This window comes from Syngnathus acus, chromosome 12 (assembly GCF_901709675.1).
Source record: "Syngnathus acus chromosome 12, fSynAcu1.2, whole genome shotgun sequence".
NCBI classification, from domain to species: domain Eukaryota; kingdom Metazoa; phylum Chordata; class Actinopteri; order Syngnathiformes; family Syngnathidae; genus Syngnathus; species Syngnathus acus.
Window position 1 is genome coordinate 3,328,812 of NC_051097.1, and position 7,027 is coordinate 3,335,838.

The following is a 7,027-nucleotide window of genomic DNA, read 5'->3' on the forward strand; positions in this document are numbered from 1 at the left end:
TTGCCGGAATGTTGGGAAGCGATGCGACCTTGTAATTTACTAGTCGTACTAAAACGTACTGAAACATTTTGGCAGAGCACTGTGTACAACCAGTATGGATCAACAAATTCATCAATTGATCCATATATAAGGCGCACTGGACTATAAGGCGCACTGTCGGCTTTTGAGAAAATTTTTGGTTTTTAGGTGCGCCTTATAGTCCGGAAAATACGGTATATATATATATATATATATATATAAATCACAATATAATTTGTTGTTTTGCACTATTTACAGCGCAGCTCAACTTTATTTATACTCTGCCAAAACAACAATGACATTCATCAGGGTACAGAATTAGTTTCCAATTTTCAACTGGCCAAGTCAACCACTCTCCAAATTCAATAGCTCATGTATTTTCCTGCTAAAAATGGATGCCTGAAGGTAGTAAACCGACCAGGCAAACAAACAATGGTAAAAACCTGGATAAGCATCAAAAAAGAAAGCGCCAAGCATATGGTCATAATGCTGTGGATTTTAAACCTATACAATACATTGTAGAAATCACTCTCCAGACCAAATAGAAGTATAAAGTAGTTCTTTTTTAAACGTTTGTTTACTCTGGCTCATTACCGATGTTTTATGAATACATTAGGATCAACTTTATAGACTAAATAAAAAGCAAAACTGCTATGAATAGCTCCAGCAATTTTCAAAGTCCTGCACATTAAAAATATAAATAATGGGATTTTGTTTCCTGTATACAGTGTTGTGAATGTGATATATAGCACTCCATGTCATGCTAGTGTCATCAGGAACAGTTTATCCATTCAAATGGTATTGAGAAGCTTTTTCGATGATGTAGTTGATGTTTTGGATTGTAAAAAAATGAGGGAACAAGCGACACCATATGCTCAATTTACTGAAATCTGCATTGGCTGACTTGCTCTTATTATTTTCTGTTCATGTATTTCCATTTTTATTGTGACTGTGTCTGCTGGCTCTGCCTCTTCAGTCTGTGTGAATCTCATCGTCTTCCCTCCCTTTTTGTTTATATGCTATACTCTGAGAAATGCTGTTATTTCTCTACATTTTTGAGTGCTGTTCTATGCCGGTCCTCCAGTCTACCGTATTTTCCGCACTATAAGGCGCACCGGATTATAAGGCGCACCTTCAATGAATGGCCCATTTTAAAATTTTGTCCATATATAAGGCGCACCACATTACAAGGCGCACCTTCAATGAATAGCCCATTTTAAAACTTTGTCCATATATAAGATAAATACATTTGGCCCGCGGGCTGGACTTTGGACACGCCTGCTGTAGTGGCTCAATATTGGTCTATATAGTATAAGGCACACCTGATTATAAGGCGCACTGTCGGCTTTTGAGAAAATTGGAGGTTTTTAGGTGCGCCTTTTAGTGCGGAAAATATGATAGTTAAAGTTGACATAGTGTTTGAAAGACAGCTGTTTGCTCATATTCTGCTTTGGACTCTTTTTTTTTTTAAGGTGGTTAGACTGTCAAAATTAATTTAACCATTTGGTTCTTCTTTGTACAGCTTTGAAGGTATCAACACCATATGTTGAATGTTTTTAAAGCAGAAGCTGCTATGTACTGTTCTTGTGTTTTAGTTCAGACGCCACAAAGTATTTGGATTCTGCCAAATGTTCTGTGGATTTATAGATTACATTTTAACCACAGTGTATGTTAAATTATTCAGAAATGAGCATGTCAATACTAGCTTGGAACAAGATGCATTTTTCTTCTACCATTAGCAGTTGATAAACTGCTGCTATGGGTTTATTCTTTGCTAAGTTACTGCTGTTTACAATTAAAGTTAATAAGGCCCATCAACTGTCAACATTTTTTTCCAATTGGCTGTTGTTTGTTCAGATTACGACCAGGCGTTGTCTTCAAACAACTGTCCAACAAAGATAGTTTATAAATACGCTAATATATCACCTCTCAGAAATATTTAATCAAATTGCTCAATTGTTTTTAGTTTTGCTGCTTTACCCTTTTAAATTGTTTTTCCCCAATTCATACATAACCGGTATGCATGCTAAATTTATAAAGGACAATAATCAGGGCGCAAGCATGACGGGATTAAAAAAAAGAAAAAAAGAAAAGCCCCGTATTATTGCTATTTCTTCGTTCACGTCTGAGATGTGCAACAAAACATACTTACAGAAGAGTGAAAATTTGAAACAAAGTATTATATAAAGCAATTAACAAACATTCAATATTGCCAAATAAAACATTTTAAAAGCATTTTGATGACCACAAAAGTGATCAAATGTCCATTTCAAATAACTTTCAATTGAAAAGGGTTGTTGGGATTTCTTTTACCTACGCAGCCTGCTTCTCATTAAATCCATGCATGTGACCTATGGCGGTGCAACCATTGAGTTTCTGGCTCTCCTCAGTGTCTGCACACTCTTGGGGGAAAAAAAATAATACAACCACTATATATTAACAAGAAGTATTTCCCCTCCATTATTGTCTGTTGTTTTTATCTTTGGTGCGTCACATTTCTGACACGCGGCCACATTCCCAGGGTTTCCTGGCTTTGATGCATATGACTGTGTGAGGCCACCAGACAGGTGCTCTCTGTAGGGACGTGAGGCTTGAGCAGCTAATCCACACTCCTCCAGATGTTAAACACTCCCCGAGGTCAGGGGGCTCTATTAATGAATACCCCTATAATCAGGGCTATGAACTTGATCAAATAATGATGGTCCTGAATTTTTGTAATCTGGACTGGTTTATAGTTTCTTGCTTTTGTAAAAGCGTTGACTTATTTATTACCAGCTGAATAGTTTGTACATAAACATACAACACCAACATACTTAAAGGTCAAAGTAAAGTTGCGTAAGACTTAATCTGGACGCCGACGTGTTATGCTCAAAGACACAAACACAATATGTACTGTAGATAGCAGACCTAAATTCAACGACTTCTGAATAAAGTTGCCATTCTTGGATGATGCCCACCTCTGCTAATTGCTTTCTATTGATTACTTGAATTGCCCCTCCAAGAATATGGTGAACAAATTAACAGTCATGCTTTGATGGACAGCACTGCCTCGAGATTTTTTTTTTTTTTTTACAAATGAGTATTTTTGGATTGTCCGTGACTGTTTCTATGTATGAACTGAGTCGCCAACAATTAAATGGATGCTTTCATTGGTATTTTCTTTTCATTCCTGTTACTTGGTTTTCACCTAACTGGTCAGGCTGCCTGAGGGGGGCTTGTTGTGTAAGATGAGGTCAGTGCCAGGTCATAGTTATATAGGAGAGAGAGTGTGATAGAGTGGTTAGCCTGTGGTCATCTCTTGGGATCCTACAAGTCAACAGTGCAATCTGGTTATCGTACATGTCATGTCATGTTGGCGCTGACTGTGCACTTTCAGCCTGACTCCTCACTCTCATAAGTATTTTATAAAAATAGATTTGCATCAATCGTTATTTTCATTCATGTCATTTATTGCTCATGTTTGAGAAAACAAAGAGTTTCTTGACCAAAAAATCTGAGGCAGGTGGTTTATCGTAATTTTGTAATAAAGCCAATTTTTTTTCCCCCTCATATCTGGTGCAATCGTACATTTAAATTTGTTCTCTAAGGCTTGGCTGGCAAGAGGCAAAACATTTATTACTACCAAAACTGTATGCATGCGAAGAGCAACACAGCAAATCCTCATCGGCAAATTTTCCTCAGACACTGACCGTGATAATGAGAGAGGATGAGAAAGTTTGTAACAGAGTAGTTTTGTGGCTGTTCCTTTGTGACACTGAAGAAAGAACTTTTGTCGATCGAGTGTGTGGGAGGAGAAAGAGGAAGATAGCGATCAATGACTTTTCTGAGAGGCTACTGTGTTTGGCAATTTGGGTAGAAACCTTTTACTGGTGTTTAGAGTAAAAGTCTGACAGATTTACTATGCCGTATATGAATGTGTGTGTGCGTGTGTGTGTGTGTGTTTATCTGTTATATGTGTGTTATAATGTGGCATGTATACCGCTCAAGATAATGATCCTGTTAAAGCTTTGCCTGTAGTTTCACTCTCAACCCAAATATTTGCTTTATAGAATATTAAAAATTCAATTGTAATGAAGATGTGCACATGTACTCCGAAAACCTGACAAGAATTACAAGTTCCAAGTTTTTATTTGCAGCTCTTTTGTCAATATCGTCAATTTCCAACAATTTTCCAAAAATGCAAGAGACAGTGTCACTTGTCGTGTAGTGGTTTAAAACTAACATGGAATTGATTATTTCTCTAACTAAATAGTAGTCTGTTTTCTTTTTTTGCCAAATTACACAAAACAACTTTCGGAAAAAATACTTTCGAAATGAAAGATCCGCTTATAACATAAAATGGTTATACTTACTTTCCATTACAAGACGTAGCGAGGGCTGATTTGGTCATATTGTTTCCAGTTCTGGTCTAGAGGCACAGATGAATTGCAGTGTCTTAAAAAAAAAAAAAAAGAAAGGAATTCTTCAATTCTGGAGCTATCGTCAGACAGCTATTGTTAGAAACCACCATAATTCATTGAAAGAAACATTTGTTAAATATTACAAAGTGGAAGCATGGATTATATCAAGAGCCTCAAAATGCCAAGTTTATGTTCTCTTAAGAATGTTCTGTACACTGTCAGGCTTTTCTTTGTGGAGCCCATTGCCATCCATTCAGAAGTAACTCCTGACCTCCCCCGAAACTAACTGCGTCCATTGTGAAATAATTACACAGACAAAGCCCTCGAATGATCAAGTAGGACAAGAAGTTGTTTGTTGACAGAAGCTACAGCTTGGATAATGGGAAAACAAGGAAGCATTTCTGTAGGAATAGATTAATTTAAAAAAAAAATTGTTCGTGTCACTGAGCATAACTGATTGATAGTCCCACCGTCAATTCAATTGTGAGGCAAGACATGTTAAAAACTCCGCTACTGTAATGCCCTATGTGTGACTCATCAAAAACTTGCTTAGTAGTGAATTCCTGAAGAAAATTTGTTACAGCATGACCTTTTGAAAAAAAATATTGCATGATTCTAGCACGTAGTAACATGCGGAGAGGCACTTTGTAGAAAATGAGAGGACTTGACAGAATCATTCTTCAACTATTGGATCGGGACACATTATAGATGGATTATGGACAGTTGGTAAAAAATTACAGGCGTGTCTCTTTCTGATGGGACCAACATACCACTTTTTTAGATTATAAACATCTGCTCATGAACTAGTTTTTGCACCATTTTAAGAATCCAGTAACTGATCAGGTGGCACAAGTCCTTAGTCACATTGACACATTGAACAGGTATGCTTGTGTATTGTAGTTACAATTGGGCATATAGAACATATATATATTTCCAAAGGAGGTTTTAAAGAGTATATTTTATTTATTGTTCTTCTCTACTATAAAAGTTGGCCACAATGTTAAGGCGCAATAATAAAATGTTAACCGCTGTTATGGAAGTTGGACACCATGGCAATTGTAGAATTTTACCTCATTACTCGTCAGTGTACCATCAAAATGATTCCATTGGTACTAATTCAAGAGCTTTTTGGCATGAAGTATGTGAACATCCCCATTCTGCTACATCAACAACTTGCAATCCATGAGGACAGACATCACCTCACTGCAGGCTGCATCTGCCTTGAAAACATAAACGAGGACTTTTATTGCTCGTGCCAGACAGCTCTGGAAGTCATTTAGTGGAGAGGTTCAGGAAGATGTTGCGCTGGGAAGGTGTCGAGAACTCAACGGAGAGCACTCATTTGTCTTGCTTGTCTGCTTTGCCTCTGCCCAAAAAAATGCATGGATGAGCTTTTCACCCTGAATCAACAGCTCTGGCTCATTGACCTTTTATTCCTACTAGGACACCACTTTTATTACACTTGAAGTGATACTTGCCATTTATTAGTTCACTTTATGGTCAGAGGTTCTCTTCTTTTGGAGCCAGTTTAGTCAATGAAGATGTGATTTGAGAATGCAAAGCGATATTTACCTCTAATGTGGTTTCTTCTTGGAATCTGGATATCATGAAATCCCTCTCTCCTTATCTGTCCTCAGAGATTGTTCATGCTTTTGCTTATGAGCAAGCTGCTTGTAATCGAAACCCAGCGAGTAAGGAGAACCCCACATTATCTCATCATTGACTTACTTTCTTTTTTATTCTTTGTTGAAAAGTCTCGGCATGTATTTACCGTATTTTCCGGACTATAAGGCGCACCGGACTATAAGGCGCACCTTCAATGAATGGCCCATTTTAAAACTTTGTCCTTATATAAGGCGCACCGGACTATAAGGCGCACCATTAATGCATCATGTCAGATTTTTAATCCAAATCAAATCATTCTCCATTTTATCTTTTTTATTTCAACTTCAGACGCAACAAGTTACTTTATAATCACAAAATAATGATCCATAGTCTTTTTGATTCATGATTCATAGTCTTCAGCGGGCCACTTATGATTGATTTCACGACACAATGCTTCGGGCCAGTTTAAATTTAGCAATTTGGTCCATATATAAGGCGCACCGGACTATAAGGCTCACTGTCGGCTTTTGAGAAACTTTTAGGTTTTTAGGTGCGCCTTATAGTCCGGAAAATACGGTAGTCTTATTTTTTCATGACACCGATAAATCTTTGTAGCGTGGTTGCTTGATTACAATGTAGAGTAATTATAACAAAATGCAAGCTGTTATTCACTCTTTTGGGTTTTTAATGAATTTTAAATCGTTCCAGATGTGAGTTTCAATTCCAGTTTTCCCAGAGGTTCTTAAAATCCCTTCAGATAATTTAATTATAACGTTCGTTTTTTTAGTGTATTGATATTTCTTTCAAGTGGGTTTCTGTTCTTAAAAAAATCCAGTGCGAAATATTGGAATTGCATAAAAATCTGTTCAGTTACATAAAACATCTACCCTTGTGATTTTTTTTTTTTTTAAATGCAGATTATGTATGAAAGGTTATACCAGTGAAGAGGGGTGTGCACCTTGTGTGGGTGTGTAGCTGAGCACTGGATCAACCTCTTTTGCTGA